Source organism: Gopherus evgoodei, chromosome 1 (assembly GCF_007399415.2).
Source record: "Gopherus evgoodei ecotype Sinaloan lineage chromosome 1, rGopEvg1_v1.p, whole genome shotgun sequence".
Lineage (NCBI taxonomy): Eukaryota > Metazoa > Chordata > Testudines > Testudinidae > Gopherus > Gopherus evgoodei.
The window spans coordinates 307,860,354-307,880,930 of NC_044322.1; positions in this window are offsets into that span (position 1 = coordinate 307,860,354).

Sequence of the window (20,577 nt, forward strand, 5' to 3'; positions counted from 1 at the left end):
TAAACCAAAATTTGATTTTTGGAGTGTTGGAAGATTACATACCAAAAAGTACTTATAACTCCCTGGACGGAAGCCAAATTGCCTTTACATCTGTAGCTGAACAAAGAAGCAGCAGAATGACAACTTGATTAAATTAAAATAAACTGCCTCTACCTTCTGCTATAGAAGCTACTAGAACAATTAATTTCTTTTCTACAAGTAAAGATAATGTCTCATTGAATGGGAAACAGCCAAAAGAATTTAAAACAAAATAAGAAGGGGATAAGAACAGAAAACTGAAGAGCTAAATCAGACTTGGATAGCATGCTTTTTTCCTTTAATGGACAATATTTTGCACTCATCTCTCCACACAATCAATTATTAGTATACTAAGAAATACCCTTTTCCAGACCTTGTTAATATTTTAGTACTCCAGGCATCAGTATGTGACACTTCCACCATCTTTATAACTATTCTTTTTTTTTTTTTGTACCGTGTAAGGTGCTGAAATGAGAGGACACTCCCCGTGGGGTGAGAGCACAACACTCGGGAGTTTTCCACTGAACTTAATGGGAATGATGTGGTGTTTATCGTCACACTCTTATATCTCTTGGCGACTTTACTTAGTGAACTAAGTCATTTTAACACATTGGAACTGCAGTATAATGTGATTCACTGAGTTTTCATGTCAATTTGATATGAGATGTGTCGCTTGACTGGTTATTCAGGAAGATTTGATAAATGCTGAGCAATCAGGTAATTTAGAAGTAGTTGAACTTTTATGTACAAAAAATTGAAAGTGCAGCAGTCAATAGCCAACAGGATTATCAAAGAATTGGCAGATGGATACTGCAATTATCTCATTGACAATAGCTGTTACATGAAAGCACACAGGAGAAGAACCCAAACAAACAAAATAATCAGCCTGATTCTCCATTGCCTTGAACCTTGTGCAGTCCTTTAGACAAGTGCACAGTGGCTGTTAAACACTATCAAATAAGAATGGCAGCATCGTATGCCCACTCTGCACAGCTCCGATAGATTCAAAGCAATGGAGAATCAGCTGAAAGAAGAGGAGGAACTAAAAGAAGAGGATCATAAAGAAAATAGCCTATCGTCTTTAGTGAAGCTGACGGGGTGTTTAGGGTTTAGGGCATTCATGTGGGAGACCCAGGTTCAATTTTCTGGTCAGTAGGATTCAGAGGAGGCAAATAAACCTGAGTCTCTCATATGAGTGCCCTAACCACCGGGGCTATAGAAAGAGTCAATCTCTTCTGTTGGAGCTGTTCCACTTTGTATAAATATTCACTGGGTCAGAGAAAGAGACAGACTCTCTCTATAGCTTGGTGGTCAGGGCACTTGCCTGGGATGTGATATCTTGTCTGGTATGTGATAGACCTTGGCCTGAGAAAATAGATAAGCCATGCGATGTGCCTTTAAGGTCAACAAATCTGAATTCTATCAGACTGAAGTGAGTTTCAGAACCGGACTTTCATAGAAATATTCTGTTTACATGGCCACCAGTTTAAAATGGGCAGGTGTTAGCTTGAGCTCTCCTACTGTTCACAGCTGCCATGGTATCACACTGGGAGACAGCTGGCCAGTTCCCAAACCACCTTGAGGTTTATATGTAAAAAAACTTACATCTTAAACTTCACCTAAAAACTATTCGGAAGCTAATGAAGACTTCATAATGCCAATGTAAAGTGCTCTCTCTTGAAGAACTAAGGAAGCAGCTACATTTTGCATTTGTTTAATTTTCTGAATGGTTTGCCCCATGCAGAACACATAACTTTATTTTAATCTCACGTGACAAGAGCATGGATAACTGAAGAAATAGTCATTTCCAAGACAACACATTGAACTCTATTCACCAAGCAGAGATTTAAAAAAAAACATTCTTGGACACAGCTGAGACTGAGCATCCTGGAGAGGCCAAGAAACAAAAACTAACCCCTGGTTGCAAATCTGAGTAATAACATCAGCTGCCATTTCTTCTGGTTGTTGCAGTCATCTTCACAGTACTACCTTCTTTTTATGTGGGTTAGGCTTCAACCGGCTAGCCCCTCAGCTAGGCTTGAATCTTGTCAGTGAGAGAATAATTTGCACCAGTACACAAACTGGGAAAAGCAAGGTGGTGATAGAAAGCCAGATGTCAAGAGTAAACTGAAGGCACCATTGCCTTCATCTCTTCATTGACCCTGCTGAGAGGCACATATACATGTTAAAAGATGTATGCGACAAATTAGTGACAATCTGATGGGGAGCATATAGCTATTTCAGTTAAAGAAGAAGTCAGCACTGTTCGCTGAGAAATAAATACAAGATGGATATTTAGAGGTTCTTCATTAGAAACATCTATGTCCTTCTGTGCTCACTCTTCTGGTTTTTCACTAACAGTCCCTATTCTCAAAACTGTGCTTAAAGATGATGCTAGAAAGGAAGTAAACAAAAATATTCATAATTTTAATTGAATATGTTAACAAACACACAAGCAAACCCTGCCCCTGTTCACAACACAAATAAATGCAACCCTCCCTGCAAGCTGTACTCTATGGCCACTGCAGCAATCATAGGTCATTACACTCTAGTGATTGATCCACGTCATTCCCTACAAAAGGGAATGTTCTACTGATTTGTGTGCCAGTAGATCCTTCCTCTGGTTTTCATTCATCCATGCGGGGTGAGGCGGGGGAGAGGGAGGGAAGAAGGGACAGGAAACCACTTCATAGGTATGTTCTTCAGTATACAGGGGTGTGGACTTTCTATGGATGCCCCTGAATCCTGCTGCCCAGTAAAGCAGAGCCATATCACTTCTATCTCAATTTAATCTCTATTCTAATGGTATATTTTTGAACCTTAAAAACTGTGAAATTGAAAGAAAAAAATGAAGGCTCACGAAGAAAATCAAACCCAAACTAAATTAGGATATACACACTAGGCTCTTCTATGTTTATGTAACATTCTAAAACTGAACTAGCATTATTGGCCACTGTCAGAAGACAGGATACTGGGCTAGATGGACCATTGGTCTTGACCCAGTATGGCTGTTCTTATGTATACTCATTGAAAGTGGGAGTTTTCCCATTGCCTTCCATAAAACTAGGCCCACAGTTAACAATCTCGGCTTTTCACTTTGGTAAATAGCCATGTTCCTGTTCTTGAGATTTCAGCTGTACAAAATAAATGAACACAACATGCCTGTACTGGCAGCAATATGGTTCAATATTTTCACAAAAACAAAAAATAATTAGGAATCCTGTGTTCCATAGAACTTTATGAGTTAATTAAATTTTGTACGTCTTATGCTTATCTCAGTATTAATTAAGTTGCAAGGCTGAATCAGTCTATTATACACCCATTGGACCAAACTACATTTGTTTCTTACCATTTGAACACTGCAGGTGTTTTGGTACCAGCAATGCAGCATGGATAGCAGAGAGAGGAATTCTTTCTCAAGCTTCTGATAATTGCATATATCATATTATGTTATATACTGGGAGAAAGGAAAATGCACCTCCCTAAAAATAATTGCCCCAAATTATAGCATTTCTGAAGTCAGAGGAAAATTGCTGGTAAATACTGCCAATGGCAATTTGCCTGTCAAAACAGATTGTAATTAGAAATCTCACCTACAGAACTGAATATGGCGATCAAATCCAGGCGCCAAGTCCTGACATGCTGCCAGCTGAGCCAGTGTGACATATGCCACTAGCACATCATATTCACAGTCCCCACTTGGGAGCTATTTTACATTCACTAATACCTGAATATAGCTTGTCATTGAGTGGTGTTATGGCCTTGAGGTATTTTTATTAAGTAGCATTATTCCTTACCTTCTGTGCCACAGGTTAGAAACTACAACGTTAAGTATTCTAAGACTGAAATAGCACTAAAAGCTTGCAATTAGCTTATGATAAATGATTTTATCATATTTGCACAGGGTATTGAGAGTTCATGCAGTGTATTCTTTACTCTGAAAGCATTAGAAATGCAGGCAAATATCCAAAAGTGGGCCAATCATTGACTACTGTAAATGGAAGCCACTCCATTGATTTCAATAAAGCTATTCCTATTTCCACCAGTTGAGGATCTGACCCAATAAGTTTAACATTAAACTTTACATGTAACAATGGCTGAGCTCCCATTAACATTCTATTGTCCTTATACAAAGTGCCTTTCTCCCTTCTGTGGTTCTCTATGTTTTTGTTTTTCTCACAGCCATTCATTGTTTGGCAATACAATACAGCCTTGTCTTTCTGAATGTCAGAATGTCTGATGGACTTTGAACATATTTGCATAATTGAGGTTTTGGAGAACTGAAGTGCTTTTCAATGTGATTTATATACCCTGGGATTCATGACTCTATTTTTGAAAACCGAATGATGGACCTTTAAGTGTAAATGGTCAAGACCACACTGTGATGCTTATTTAAGTGATTCCCTCCTGTTAAATATTTGTTTTTTGATGTATCAGTTTGCATTTTTATCTTCTTTTGTTATTTCCTGCCCATATTTTAAACCAGTCTACATGCATAGGAATTGCCATGTTGGATGTGATCACTCCCTACTTGGTCAGTGGGACTCAGCAGCCTGGCTCCCTCGACCGTGGAACCAGTGACTCGGCCCTCCTGAGACCCCATGGGCTAAGGCACCTCCCCCGAGAGTCCACCTGCTTGATCGAGCTCTAGTTTCCTTGTTGCATCCTTCAGGGATAACATGGCAGTAAAATAGTAAGCACAGGTTGAGCAAAGGTATTGTTTATTCACAAACAATTTACTCTTAAAAAAAGTAAGAGAGTTACAGATCTACGGAAAACATTGAATTCTTGAATGCAATCCCACTGGTCTGATTTCATCACCCCTGTGAGTACTGGGTTTGGTCTGAGTCCTGAGGCCAGGCAGCCCTTCTGGCCTTCTTGGCCTGACTATCTTTCTTCTGGCATTGATTGGCCTTCCTTGCTTAGAGAAGTACCCCTTTTAAAGTTGACTCTGTCCACTGTTTCCCTGTGCGCTTCACTGGAGAAGCCTGTAGCTCTCAACAGTGTCTGTACAGAGACCCAGTCAAGATCAAAGTCCCTGCTGTTCCAATAAGGAAGAGTCATTCATTGTCTATGGCCCTTGATGGTTCTACCAGTTTCTCAGACATAAACTGTCCACTAGGCGTCAAGCCTCTGCTACAAAAGGGGTGTCTGATCCACAGTGAAATTTACAGTCACAAACACAACACAAAAAAAATCTCACAATTTGACACAGATACACCCCCAAACTGCCACATAGAGGAAATTTCTCCCTAAAGTCTATAAGTTAGTGGCTGGCTCGTGGTTGAAACTTGAGGGTTTATTCTATCCCTTTTATACTTTTTCTCCCAATCCTGTTTCATGTAATTATGGATGTTCTCATTATCCACATACATCTTCAGTCTTTTCTGGAATCTTACTGAACCTTTGGCCTCATCGATATCTTCTGGCAATGAATTCCCTTTGGGCATTGCACAATCCTCACTGGTGACTGTGACAAAGGGTCCCCATTCCTTTGCAAACAAACAGGTCTTGTTTCAGACCTGACAACCTTACTACATCAAACACATCTTGCAGGTTATTTATCCATAAAGAGTAACATGTAAGGTATCTACAGACAGCTTGTAACTTGTCAAGATTCATAAACATTGCAAGATGTATGTATGGGTAATATTTAACAATAATATAACTATACTGAGCATGTGCTTTATGGTCTTGGAGTAAAAGTTAGTCACCAGGCAATACTATGTCTTGGTGATGGCCCATTCAAGCAGGTGGCAATTGTCACCCTTCCCTGGTTAGCTAGTGATCTAATATAAGGCTCAGTTGCCTAGCCTTGCTCCACCCCATGCTATCAGTGGAAAACCATCAGAGACAACTGCAAACAATCAAAACCATTTGGAGATTAAAAAAAAGGAACATTACAACAGACATGGGGTCACTCTGTCTTTGAATAAAGACAAAAGACTGTTTCAGTATAACATAGGGTGGAGAGAGACCTCCTGTTCCATTCACTGAGGAAACATCTTGTAGGGTGGGAGTGTTTTCAAGAAAGCTTGGATTCTGTTTTTTGTAAAGCCAGCCAGCTCTGCAACAGATTAAATGTTGAAAGGGAACCTACTTTAGTAGATAGGAAAGGTAACTATTAATAAGCATAGACCCTAGTTCATGTTTTATGATTTATCATTTATGATTTATCATTACCATTTGTTTCCATAACTCTCTCTTATCTCTAGTTGAATCTCTATTCTTTCTGAAATTAACCCCTTTTTTATTGCAAGTGCTGTGTGTTATATAGGAGCAGTGATTACAGGTAAAACTAGTAGACTGGGCTGCATTGCTCCTTTGGGGACAAAGGATCAAGGATTTCTGTGAGTAACCAATGACACGGGCTGAATAGCACAGGGGAATGCTTCCCCAGGGCATAAGAACATAACATAAAAATGGCCATACTGGGTATGACCAGAATACTATCTTCCGACAGTGCCAATCACAGGTGCCCCAGAGGGAATGAACAGAACAAGTAATCATCAAATGATCCATCCCCTGTGGCCCATTCCCAGCTTCTGGCAAACAGCTGCTAGGAACACCATTCCTGCCCATCCTGACTAATAGCCATTGATGGACCTATCCTCCATGAACTTATCTGGTTCTTTTTTGAACCTTGTTATAGGCTTGTGTCATGATATAATCCCCACTCTGAACCTTAGCGTCCAAAAGATGGGGTACCAGCATGAATTCCTCTAAGCTCAATCCCATCTTAGAACCTGTAGCGCTGCCACCAACCAGGAATTCCAGTGCCTGGTACACTCTGGTCCCCCCAAAACCTTGCCCGGGGACCCCCAAGACCCAGACCCTCTGGATCTCAACACACGGAAAGTAAACCCTTTCCCCCACCGTTGCCTCTCCCAGGCTTCCCCTCCCTGGGTTACCCTGGAAGATCGCTGTGTGATTCAAACTCCTTGAATCACAAAACAGAGAGGACAATTCTCCTTCCTCCCTCCTTCTCTTTCCCCCTCCCAGACTCTTCCTGAGAGAAAGTAATCCTGGCACAGAGAGAAATCAGCCTCTCTCTCCCTCTTCCCTCCTTTCTCCCCACCAATTCCCTGGTGAATCCAGTCCCAGTCCCCTGGGGTCTCACCCGAATAAAAAAAAATTAGGTTCTTAAACAAGAAAAGCTTTTAATTAAAGAAAGAAAAAACAGTAAAAATTATCTTTGTAAATTTTAAAAAAATGGAATAGGTACAGGCTCTTTCAGCTATAGACACTGGGAACACCCTCCCAGCCTAAGTATACAAGTACAAATTAAAATCCTTTCAGCAAAAATACAAATTTGAACTCCTTTCAGCCAAATACACAATTAAACTCCTTTCAGCCAAATGCACATTTGAACTTCTTCCAACCAAATACACATTTGCAAATAAAGAAAACAAACATAAGCCTAACTCGCTTTATCTACCTAGTACTCACTAGTCTGAATTTATAAGAGCCTGTATTGGAGAGATTGGAGAGAAACCTGGTTGCACATCTGCTCCCTCTGAGCCCCCAGAGTGAACAACAACCAAAACTAACAGCACAGCACAAAAACTTCCCTCCCTCAAGATTTGAAAGTATCCTGTCCTCTGATTGGTCCTCTGGTCAGGTGACAGCCAGGCTCACTGTTCTTGTTAACCCTTTCCAGGCAAAGAGTTATAAAGTACTTCTGTGCTATTAACTTTTCTTATCTGTTTATGACAGCTTGGCCTTCACAACATCCTGTAGCAAAGAGTTCCACAGACTGTGTGCTGTGTGAAAAAATACTTCCTTTTCTTTGTTTTAAACCTGATGCCTATTAATTTCATTTGGTGACCCCTAGTTCTTGTGTTATAAGAAGAAGTAAATAACACTTCCTTATTTACTTTCTCCACACCAGTCATGATTTTATAGACCTCAATCATATGCTGCCTTAGTCATCTTTTTTCCAAGCTGAAAAGTCCATTTTATTAATCTCTCTTCATACAGAAGCCATTCCATATCCCTAATCATTTTTGTTGCCCTTTTCTGAACCTTTTCCAATTCCAGTATATCTTTTTTGAGATGGAGCAACCACATCTGCATGCAGTATTCAAGATGTGGGCATACCATGGATTTATATGCACTCAGGGACTGGGGTTTGCCTATTGTTAACCTTTTAGACAAAGACAAAGCTGGCATAGACCAGAAGAGAGCACTTGAGCTGCTAACAAGTTGATGGTGTTAGGGACCATTGGCAAGGCTACCTGTTTCTAGAGGCGGGGTAACAATATGAATCCATGTCCTGGGTATACTGACCATCACTAGCTAAACATCACTGTTATTACAACTCATCTACATTTGGTATAATCTACAGAATAATTGACTTGTGTTTCACTACCTCTTCCAGATCATGAATAATGCGTTTAAATAAAACCAGCCCAACCCTAGTCTCTGCAGCACCGTATGAGACATCTCCCCTACCTCAAAATATTGCTGCTTATATCATCCTTTATTTATGTTCCTTTAGTCATATTTCAGCCCAGGTGACAGGGCGCACATCAAAGCTCATTTGAATTAATTTTTCAGTAATGATTTTATGAAGCATGGTGTTGAATATTTACTGAGCTATATATTGAAGTTACTACATTCCTTACAGGCACTGTATACAACTACACAAAATAAAACATTTCAAGTAACAACTCCCTTTTCCCAACATCTAGATGGTCTAGATGGTCGTTCTCTATTTTTAGGATGAATTCCAATTATTTGGGGAAATTTCTTCTCAGGGCAAGAAGTGTTGCCTGAAGCAATAAAAAATCATGAAAATAAGGCCAAGACTGATACGATCTCTACATCGCCTAGAGGCAGGATATATTAAATTTCTTTGTAAAGCAATGCAATTTCTACAACTTTTTTTTATATAAATCTTCTCAAGAACTTATATGCCTACTTTCAACAGCATCTAACAGTATGGGGTTACATTTGGGTTAGCTAAAAATCATTCTCTTTGGAAATGACATTAATAAAGATGTGAAAATCTTTCATAGAGAGCATATTCCTTAGAACTTTGTTCCACACAACTTCATAAATAATATTACACAATTGGTTACATTTCCATTGGTCAATAAATTGTAGGAGTGAGGTCTGTCTTCTAAATTTGGAGACACAGTCAGGCTAGGTCAAGCCTAATAAGTTTTCAAATTCCATTTCTGCTCTGGTTTTAAAACAAAAATGCTGATAAAAAAGTGGATGGTTTATAACTTCTCTCAGACTGGTGATTATTATCCCTTAATCTTCCAGTTAGAGATAAACCAAGTATGGAATGTCCAGTTTTGACAATACATCCTAGCAAAGAGAATCTGTTGAATCATATATACCTTGTAGCTAATACTAATTCAGAATATAAACCTTTGTGACAGACAATTGTGACATCATCCTCCCTAGAGCTTCATTCCAAGGAACTGGAGTTTAAAGATAATGAAATGGTTTGTGGCTCAACAACTCTATTACGGTCTATGGAGGAAGGATCAGCATGCTGTAGCTTGAGAGCATTATGAGCATTCTCAGTCTAGCATAGCAATTGTAGCTAATGAGCACATTATTTTCGCCCTCATGTAGAATAGGTCTTTCAGAGCACTGCTTGATCTTCTGTCTGCCTTAGATTTTCTCTCTGAATTCACCCTTCTTGGCAGCAATACAGTAAGTTGAAGATGGGTTTGTTTTGTGAGCTACTTCTTTATTATTCTTCCATTTCATTGTGATGCCTGAACATTAATTATGCAAGTGGTTTCACATAAGAGCCCTGCGTACTAACACTGAAATATCAGTTGAATATGCTCTCATTAACATTTATGAAATAAATGTGGTGAGCAACTCAGAGGATGGATGTATTTGTGTTGGGAGGAGGTGGAGGAAGATTATCAACAGGCGAAAAGAGCTAGAGGGGAGCATACCGTTATTTTCCTAAAAAGTGTATCTAGGCAGAAAATATGCATTGCATGTCTTTGTTCCATCTTTCATTACATTGTTAACTGCACAAGATGAGACTTTCTGCCTTTGTAACAAACAAACAAAAAGTCAGCCTGTAAGACATGCTTTACAGCACTGGTGGGCAACCTGTGGCCCATGGGCTGCAGGCGGTGGGTCATGGTAATCTACTGGCAGGCCACCAGATTGTTTGTTTACATTATCACGACTACCTGAAGCTGCCAGTGGCCAGGGTTTGCTGTTCCCAGCCAGGGCTGCGCCACTTCCCATTGATTGGGAATGGTGAGCCATGGCCGCTGGGAGTTGTGGGCAGCAGTGAAAATGTAAACAAACGGTCTGGCAGCCCTCCAGCAGATTACCCTGATGGGCCACGTGTGGCCTCTGGGCCGCAGGTTGCCCACCACTGCCTTACAGTGAGAGACTAAAGAAGTTCTATTACAGCAGAGCACACAGAGAGAAATCATCCAGAGCGGAGATCAACACACCAGGGTCTGAAGTGCTCACGAGTTACTCCAATAAAGTGCAGGCCACCCACTAGCCCTTTGGGTGAAATCAAAGGACAAAGTTATTAGCCAAAGAGTCTGGTTCTCCAGTTAGGTGCGTACCAAGCAGTCCTAAGAGTCACGTACCAAATAGATTACACTGCACATGTGCAGAGAAAGAAGGTAACTATACGTTACAGGACCTGAGTAGCTCAAGGATGCCTGTTCCAGCCATCAAACCTTCACGTGTACCAGCCACTGAGAGTTCAAATCCAGTATTAGGTAGATATTGGAAAGAAAAACAAGGAGACATGGCTACAATCTGCTTCAGTCAAAAGTTTTAGGGTTTTTTTGGGGTGAGCATATAATCTGAGTACAGTAGACTATTCAGAAGGCACTGAAACTATTTTTAAAATGAAAGTAAATTTCACATGCAAGTGAAGGAAGGAAGGATATTTAGCGGGTGGAAAAGTAGATGGGAATAGGTGGAGAGAGGCCTCAGGTGCAGCAAGGGGAGGGGCAATTATGGGGAGGGGTATAAATGGTGATGGGTGGGTCAGATCAGATGATGGGGAGGAGTGGAGGCTGGGAGGGGATGAGACACTGGAAGGAGGGCAAGGTGAGTGACAGTGGGACCAGGGGAGAATAGGAGCAGGGACACCTGGTATCCTCACATTCCCCTCCCATGTGCCAGGATCTGGGAGGCCTCATCCATCTACTAGGGGTCTGACCCCTCCTCATGTGAACCAGGTTCTGGGGGACTTGTTCTTTGGCAGAGTGCACATGCCTTATCCCCTTTTTCTGCCTCCCACCCCCATGAGAGCCACCATCTGGAGAAGTGAAACTGAGAACAGAATTATTAAGTGCATGCACTGAGAACCCTCTGCCGATACAAGTGGGGAGCTGAGAACAGGCATACTTGATGCATATCACAGGTTCTCCAGCAGGGGTGAGAGGAGATGGGAACACCCGCTGCCATGAATGGAGCAGTTCACATATCTCAGAGCTATTGTGTCAAGCTGTATTCCTCTCCACAGGATATTCCCATTTAGCTGAGAACAGGGGCAGCTCTAGGTATTTTGCCACCCCAAGCAGCAGGCAGGCTGCCTTCGACAGCTTGCCTGTAGGACGTCCCTGGTCCTGCGGATTCGGCAGCATGCCTGCGGGAGGTCCGCCGAAGCTACGGGACCAGCGGACCCTCCGCAGGCATGCCACTGAAGGGCAACTGACAGAGCACCCTCTGTGGCTTTCCGCCCCAGGCAAGCACTTGGCGTGCTGGTGCCTGGAGCCGCCCCTGGCTGAGAATATCTCATTGAGATGAATGGGCCATTTCACATTTCTCTGAGTCTCCTGTGCTGTAAAACCACTTCCTTCCATCCTCTATCCTTCCTAAAAAGTCCACCTTTCAACATTGTGGTTGTTATGGACTGCCAGGTCCACTCTTTTTAAGATGTAGACAAGCTTGCAGTTTAAAATTTGATTTTAAGTGTTCTAAAATCTGTACGATTACTCAGATTGCCTTGAAATTTGGTTTGCCTCATGGGGGCACTGGGTAGGTTTAGTGAGCCAAATGTGGGGTCATTTGACCGAGGATTTCCCAAGTTATAAGACCGTACCTCCCCATAAAGTCTAGTATTTTATTACATTCAAAGGTTCTACTAACTATTTTTATGCACATCTTCTGAAATGGTAATAGCTTAATGGGATGGGAAGAGAAGGGTGAGCTGGTAAGAGGGCTTTATATTGCAGGCAATTGCAGGGGAAAGGAGTCAGTCATCGGTCTTATCACACATTTTTAAAGTTCCTATAAACACCAGATAACAGAACTGTAAAATTCTTGGAACGTAGCCCATGTCTGAGATTTCTCTCACCAGCCCTGCTAGCAACTACACATTCCAAACATTTTAAAACAAGATTATCCCAATTCCATTATAAAAAAGTTGTACAGAGGAGTCATTTAGGTATCACATAACAACTATGTGATCTAGTAGAGTGAACAGTAGACTGGGACTTAGAAAACCTGGCCTCTAGTCCCAGATCTGCCACTGGTCTGTGGGATGACTTTGACCAAGTCACTTGATCTCTTTGTTTCTCAGTTTACCCATCTATATAGTGGGGATAATGATGTTTCCATTACCTGCACATTAGCATCTAAGCTGCATATCTGCATGATAATTACAACTGCTTACATGATCACTAACTCCTACCAACACCATTTCTTTTTCTGTTAAAAAAAACAACCTAGGAAATCAGATGCCAAAAAACTTTGTTAATGCAGTTATAGTTGCCCAATGGTATCTCGTGCCCTTCTATAGAATGCCAACATGAGCAAAACTCAAATTTGTGAAAACAAGGAAACACCAAGTTCAGCTACATGCCCATGCAACCTAGAAGACTCTGCTCTTTTTGAGCAATGCCCCAACACTCCCATAAAACATACTTGCATGTTGCCTTTACATGTATTGAACAAGAGCTACCTGCATCTGCTTTGCATTCAAACACAGCCTACAGCACAGCAAGAACACCACATCTGCTACATTTTACAACCCCTTCAATCCCTTTTACAAACCCTTCATTCCTATGCACATGCTGCTATCTAATACTATACTTTCATTATAGTCCATTAAACTCACAGACCACACTCATCTCCACCTAACTGCTGACAATCCTGATGGCAAGAAGACCCCTCTGTCCTGCTAGTGATACAAGCTGCACAACAAAGCACTGAAATGAGGAATACTGACTCTCTCAAGGCACACATGCATCTCTGTCCTTTGATCACACAAACAGAGGTTAGAGAGAGGGGCTCGTATACACCCCCAAAAGGACCATAGCCCCCCAGATTTCCTCACATCACAATCACAGCTCTTCCAAACTGCTAGAATTAATTCATCCACTGTTCAATACAGCTAATGCAATCAATACATTCAATTCAATGAATGCAACTGGAGGACATGCAGATAATTCCCAGTGGCTGTTATCACCTCCAGGGGAGCAGTATTACGTCTGCTTCCATGTGTACCTTAACTCTGTATTTCCTGGTTTTCGCAAGTTTGAGTTTTGATTACCTTGACATTCTGAAAGGGACTGAGATATTACACGCCTGCCCCTGGGCAACCTCAACTCTATGTTAATGCAGTTTTTTGCTAGTTAATTTATTTAGTTTATCAAAGAGGTGACTTGATTATAGTCTATAATTCTCTAAAAAGGAAAAAGTTATATGATACTAGAGGGTTCTTTAAGCTGGCCAACAAAAGTATAATAAGGTTCAATAGCTGGAAGTTAAAGTCAGCAAAATTCAAAGAGGAATTAAGTGGTGGGAAGCAACTATTGTTACAGCTTACAAAGGCACGTGATATTGTATTAATTGTGTTGTAATAAATGGACCCAGAGAACCAAAGGTGTTAACATGACTCTATAATTGTACAACATTAACAAGTGTGAGACTCCAAAGTACAGAGGCCTCAACTTCCTCAGTACCATGGCAAACACTATGAAACATCTTTTTAACTCTGTGTTAAAGATACAGAAAAGAACAACAGCAACAACAACAATGACAACAACAAATAGTTAGAGCACTTGAAATATAAAATATTAAGTAAGGCTTTCATGTTAATAATATCCTTTATTCTCCTTTCCCCTTAAATTGTAAAGAGATTTTATAAGGAAAAAAAATTGTTTGACCGTCTTTTAGACGGTATTAAAGATGGTAATAACCTTCCTTTTGGGGGAAAAGAAAATTAGTTGAGATGGGCTGGAGTTATTATTGCTAAAGTTTGATCCCATTTCCTAGAAGCCAAAACAAGACAAACACACATAAACAAGGAGGGAGAACAGGAAAGATAGAAAATACAGAAAGATGTGGATTTTCTCTTGTAACCTCACTACAGGAAAAGCACGGCCATGGCACACTCTTTTATCAGTCACTCCCAGACCTGACAAACTTGTACCAGCATTAGGCTGTTTAGGGCATTGCTTTTAGCTGCCTCTTTCTCATCACAGGCTTACAACAGTGTTGCGAAATATACAGTCTTGGCCAGCTGAGCCAGATTTTTATTAGACTGAAGGAAATAAGGAGAAGGATAGAAAAGAGAAGGAATAAGATGGTGAAGGAAAAGGAAATATGGGGGGAAAGGAAGAGACAAGAGCATGAACCACGGTGTCACATCCCAAAGGGGGGTTTGGATTTAGCCATAACCAAGGCAAAGTGGCAAAGTCATCTGAATCCCTGTTTCTAGCCCAGTTTGGTCAGGACATCTCTCAGAATTAGGACAATGAAGGCCTAATAGTGTTATGGTGGTTCCCTGGGTCCCAGTAGGCAGTAGAAGCAGCAGACATGATCTTGAAGCTCATTCCTTCTGGTTCAGCCATCTCCCAGCCAGCAATGGTTGTCAGACAGCTCTTAATTCCACTCCCCCAGTCTTTTTTAAGGACCCCCAAAAGGCATTGCTGGGTGGAATAGCCTATCCTCTCATTATTTTGTCCAACAATTAGGCCTAACTTTTGACACACCAATTTTGGTCTACTGATTTCTGGACTGATGCTTCTCTTGTTTACCAGGCCTGATCTTATCATAGTCCTTAAATTATATCTTGTAGGTCTTTTTGTTTGGATTAACGAAGTCTTTCTGTCTCCCTTTTGAACCCCTTTCCATCAACATTTATTGTAATAGGTTATTGTGACATTTTATGACTTTACTCACTTCTCACATTTGAGTTCACAATAAATTTGTAAGCCCATATGACGGGATGTCATCCCACACAAGCACTGAGTGGGTTAATGTGGGTCAGGAAGGACTAATTAAACTTAGATGGTGCACCTGGAGGGGAACCAATGTGTGATGCTGACAGACCAGGTGCCAGCTCATAATAAGGTCCCTAGATCTCATTGAACACTGACAAATACAGTTTGGCTAACTTGTTTGTTAGTACTGTTAAAACAGATATCAGTGTGACGGGTTCACCCCAGGACACCTGGAACTGAGGTGCCACTGAACTGCCCTGACCCACCAGCCTAGGCTCCCTCTCACACTGTGCTGCTGGGATAAGTTGCAAAGCTTGCCAACCTTGCTTTTTCACTCAATTTACCCTCTTAGGGCCAGTGTGGGGAGTACACTCCATCCCAGGGATCATCCATCACAAAGCAGTCTTGCCTGGGTAACAAGATAGTCTGGAGACTACATGTGAAGGTTGTTATAGTGCTTGAGGAGTTCACACTTGATACTTAGTTGGTGAAATCTAATTGTAGAACACACAACCAGCTGGGGTGACCTGGTTTGTTACAGTTTGCCCTGACAGGGGCACTCATTGTCATGGGCAACTCCAGACAGCTTGACACAGGGATTGATAAGGCCTAATGGTGATGAAGCTCAGCTGGGGAAGGAGCTGGGCTGGGAGTATATAGCCAGGAAGTGAGAGAAGGAAAGGACTGCAGGGACATGGTCTGTACTCACTCTTTAGAGGGAAAGGAAGTTGGCCAAGGACAATGAGGAGAGCCAGGGGAAGAATACACCCTAGGGTGCTGCCTAGACTGGTGAGACTTAAAAGACTTACAAGAGGCCAGAGGTCAATTAGCCATTAGGAGCAGAGGAAGTTCCAATATAAACTTATAGGTAAGGAGATAGAGAGGTGGGGTAGGAAGGAGTCCAGGAAACAGCAACAGGATCTGAGACTGAGCAGACCTAAATTGCTAGTCATAGGGTCCCTGAGCTGGAACCCAAAGTAACAGGTGGGCCCAGATTCCCCTGCCGGCCACTGGGAAATGGCGCAGGAAATAGAGGTGGAACAGAAAATCATCTGAAGTAACATCAGCCAGCTTCTTTGGTGGGACTTTGTTGCCCTGGAAGGGAGGGAATTATATAGTGAACCGCTTGGAGACTGAGTCATGAAAAGGGAGCACCAGAGTCACACATACACAGAGAGAGGGGCCACAGCATGAGTAACTGACAGAAGGGGGCACCAGCTGGGGTCAGAGATAATTCCCAGACCCAGCCACAAGGAGGTGAACCTGCAGTGAGGAAACTCCTTTAGAGCCCACTTATTACAACAGTGGTAAACTCTTCATCACTCGTAGTCTTTGAATGAAGATTGAATGTGTTTCTTAAAGATATTCTCTACCTCAACCACAAGTTGTTGGAATACAATATATTAATGCATCATTAGGATGTTTATTTCTACTACTAGCTCTAGCAGAAACATATAACACTATATATATATTAAAGCTTTGGAGAAGACCATCCTGCTGTAACAGTTTGGCCCATAACAATAGTCTGACTATGGCAGTGATGTTTGTCAATCTAGGGCTTAATCTATCAACCTCACTCATATAAGTAGTCCCATTTACTTAAACGAGACTCTATGGGTGAGTGAGAATTACTAGCATGAGTGACAGTTGCAAGCATTGGCCTTTTTTCTGTATGTAAAGGATGATGTCCATACGTATACAGTATGTTTACCAGGCAGTTTTATAACTTTCTGATCAATCACGTCATAACAATGTTACTGAAAAAAGAGAGGTTTCAGAGTAGCAGCCTGTGTTAGTCTGTATCCGCAAAAAGAACAGGAGTACTTGTGGCACCTTAGAGACTAACAAATTTATTTCAGCATAAGCTTTCGTGGGCTACTGCTCACTTCTGGATCTGAAGAAGTGAGCTGTAGCCCACGAAAGCTTATGCTGAAAAAAATGTGTTAGTCTCTAAGGTGCCGCAAGTACTCCTGTTCTTTTTGAAAAAAAGGTTTGTAATCTAGGGCACTTCCATTATCTCAAGCAGGAGAGTCTAATTTATTATAACTTTGTATCTTATGTCAGCATGTGTTTGGGAATAACAACAAAGCTGTATATTTGCATATTTGCAAGATGGAAAATGCAGATGCCCTTATTGTTGTATTGATGCCAGTTATCAAATGAATATGTTCTTCTCACTATGGACAGCAATGCAGTAATTCAAGGCTAAGCCTAGTGCTGACATTTATCAGATACCTGTATCACCATCAAGTATTACAAAAAAGTAGTAGTGATTAGTATTGGGCTTAGATTTCCTCAGGTACGTTCCTATTGTTCCTTCCTACTTATCCCCCATTCCTTAAATGAGGCATTGGAGTCATGTCGTCATACTGCTTCCCGCCACATCCGTGAAAATGCAATTGCCCAGTCATTGCACTCTGCCAGGTCACTGGAAGAGCACTTGTGCACAAGCTGCTGGCATCACAGGAGATGTTTCATATTTTCAGGCTCTCTTCCACAGTCATCAGTATTGGGACAATGGTATAGACCCAGCTGAACATCACATCTCCAGACCAACCAACTCCAGTCCAGAGTTGATGAAGGCAACACCATATAGTCTGGGGTTGATCTGCACTGAATGGAAGGTGCTTGATGGGTGGAAGCCAAAGTATCCCAGATACAGAATCATTTTCTACTCTACTCTAATCAGTCCCCATTCATATCTATTTTTGATATGTTGTGTCAAATTCAGAAGCTATTCATTACATGACTAACCTGTTCATTGATCAGAAGTGGTTTGATAACTTGTGTAAGGCAATACAACAGTAATCACTCAAACAATTTTAAAATATTACACAAGAGTGAGATAGGTCAAAAATTATTTGGGTTGGATGGTTCCTTAGCAGGCTTCAAAAGGGCCACTACCTTGGCTTGTCACCGGATTTTCAGTATCTTGAGCTAGATGAGTCAAATTTGGTGTGCAGTCAGAATTAGGTCTAGCACCAATTTTCTACAGTGTGAGCTAATGTAGTACTAACAAAGCTTAGGTCAGGGTTATACATATGCTTCCACTGGCCACTGTTAAAAGAACTAGGGAGCTGCAGGCTCAGCTGATGATCAACTGCCAAGTTTCTATCATCTTTGCTCTCTGTATAGCCCCCTTGACTGTTATGGCTGTTGAAATCACCATTTAATGTAATACTCTTTGTTATCATACAGGTGGATCAATGAAATTGAATAGTATCTCTGGTGCTTCTACATGGACATTATGGAGATCTTATCTTGCTCAGCGGTGAGAAGTTGATATTATTCTCTTCCATTTTTTAGATGGATGCAATCCTGATACCTGGCTTAACAATACAGTGCTGCCAAATTCTCTGTATGGTGTCTCCACAGCTAACATCATTCTTAACATCCTGGGTCATTTGTCCTGTAATCCTGAGTGTATCTTCTGTAGGCAGAGAACATGGCACTGGTGTTTTGCGTAAATATCAGCAGTCATTTTCTGTTTAGGAGCTGACAGTTCTACAACATTTATGGTGAGAACAGTCAGTGTGGGCCCAAAAAGGACCCTTGGTGTCCAGGTTGGATGCACATTCTTACCTTTTAATGCTCTCTGTATGTATATATATCTCCTCAGTATATGTTCCATTCTGTGCATCAGAAGAAGTGGGCTGTCGCCCACGAAAGCTCATGCTCAAATAAATGTTAGTCTCTAAGGTGCCTCAAGTACTCCTGTTCTTTTTGTGGATACAGACTAACATGGCTGCTACTCTGAAACCATTCTTACCATTGACATCTTCCTTGGTTTTGTAGCATCTCAGTAATAAGAAAGGGGAAATCGATAGTACAAGGTGTTTAGCAGGATTCACAACCTTTGAGGCTGCTTATTCACAGATTACCAATTAGAGATATACTCTGTCAAGGAAGGTCCTTAGCTTGCACAAAAACTGCACATGCAAAAACTGACCTGCAACTGAACTTGAATTCAAAGTAAATAATTGTGCATGTGGAGGATTAGTTTTTTATATGCACCATTGTAGAAGCTGTCTGTACAGTCAGAAGTCTGGGCTCCTGCCTTTTGAAAGTTTGAATTCTACAGTCTGATTTTAAAAAAATACCTTAAAAATTCAATAATAATTTTCATATAACTCTACACTGGTCAGGATTTTGGTGCACATATATTTTTCTTCAGCTTTGCAAGAAAAAAAGCCATGTGTAATGAGCTGCAAATGTAGATTTACATTTAGACTAAACCTTCATTGTTACCATGAATAGCTCTATATTAAATAATAAAACAGTGATTTGGAAAAGTTCCTTAAATAGGTTCCTAAATTTAAGTATGTGAGCCATTCCATATATGTTAGATTAAGGACAACAACAAAGAAAAAATACATCCAGAGTGTCTCTCTCACTGTATAAAATCTTCTTCCCCCCAGCACAGAACATAACTGACAAGCAGAGAGAATCCTCACGTTTGAAGATACAGTACTCAGAAAAAAGAAAAATAATGGGCCTGATTCTCCTCTTACTTACACTGCTGTAAATCAAAAGTAATGCCATTAAAACTAATTGAGTTGTACTGATGAGAGGGGAAACAAGAGCTCTTCATATCTACCTAGCCATAGACACTATGTTTGCAATCCCAATGGCATCAATACAAATTATACCCATGTAGCTGAAAGGAATGTGGTTATTAAGGGCTCAAATTTTTCAGGGATGCTGAGCACCAGCAGATCTCATGGACTTCAGCTGAAGTTATTAGGCTCAACACCTCCGCAAATGAGGCCCTTAATTCTGTTCTTACACATGCATAGCTGTTTGAACATCTACTTTTAGGGTGGAAAATGGGGAGTGAGGAGAAAGTGTAATGCTGGTGGGCTCCCTGCAGCTGCAGGAGTTCTGAGCCCTTTAAATCCCCACCGAGAAAGCTAGTGCGGTCCGGCACGACGTACTGGCTCTTGCCGGTACGCCATACTGGACCGTACCGGCTTACTTTCACCTCTGTATTTTATGTTTATCACAAGCTAAATATGAGTCAACAGTGTAACACTGTTGCAAAAAAAGTGAACATTATTCTGAGATGCCAATCTGAGGGCAATCTTTAGATGCCAGATTTTTAGCAGCTGTGAGGTAAGCAAGACACGAGAAGTAATTTTTCCACTCTACTCTGCACTGATTAGGCCTCAACTGAAGTATTGTGTCCAGTTCTGGGTGCCACCTTTCAAGAAAGATTTGGACAAATTGGAGAAAGTCCAGAGAAGAACTATAAAAATGCTTAAAGATCTAGAAAACATGTCCTATGAGGGAAGATTGAAAAAATTAGGTTTGTTTAGTCTGGAGAAGAGAAGACTGATAGTGAACATGATAACAGTTTTCAAGCACATAAAAGGTT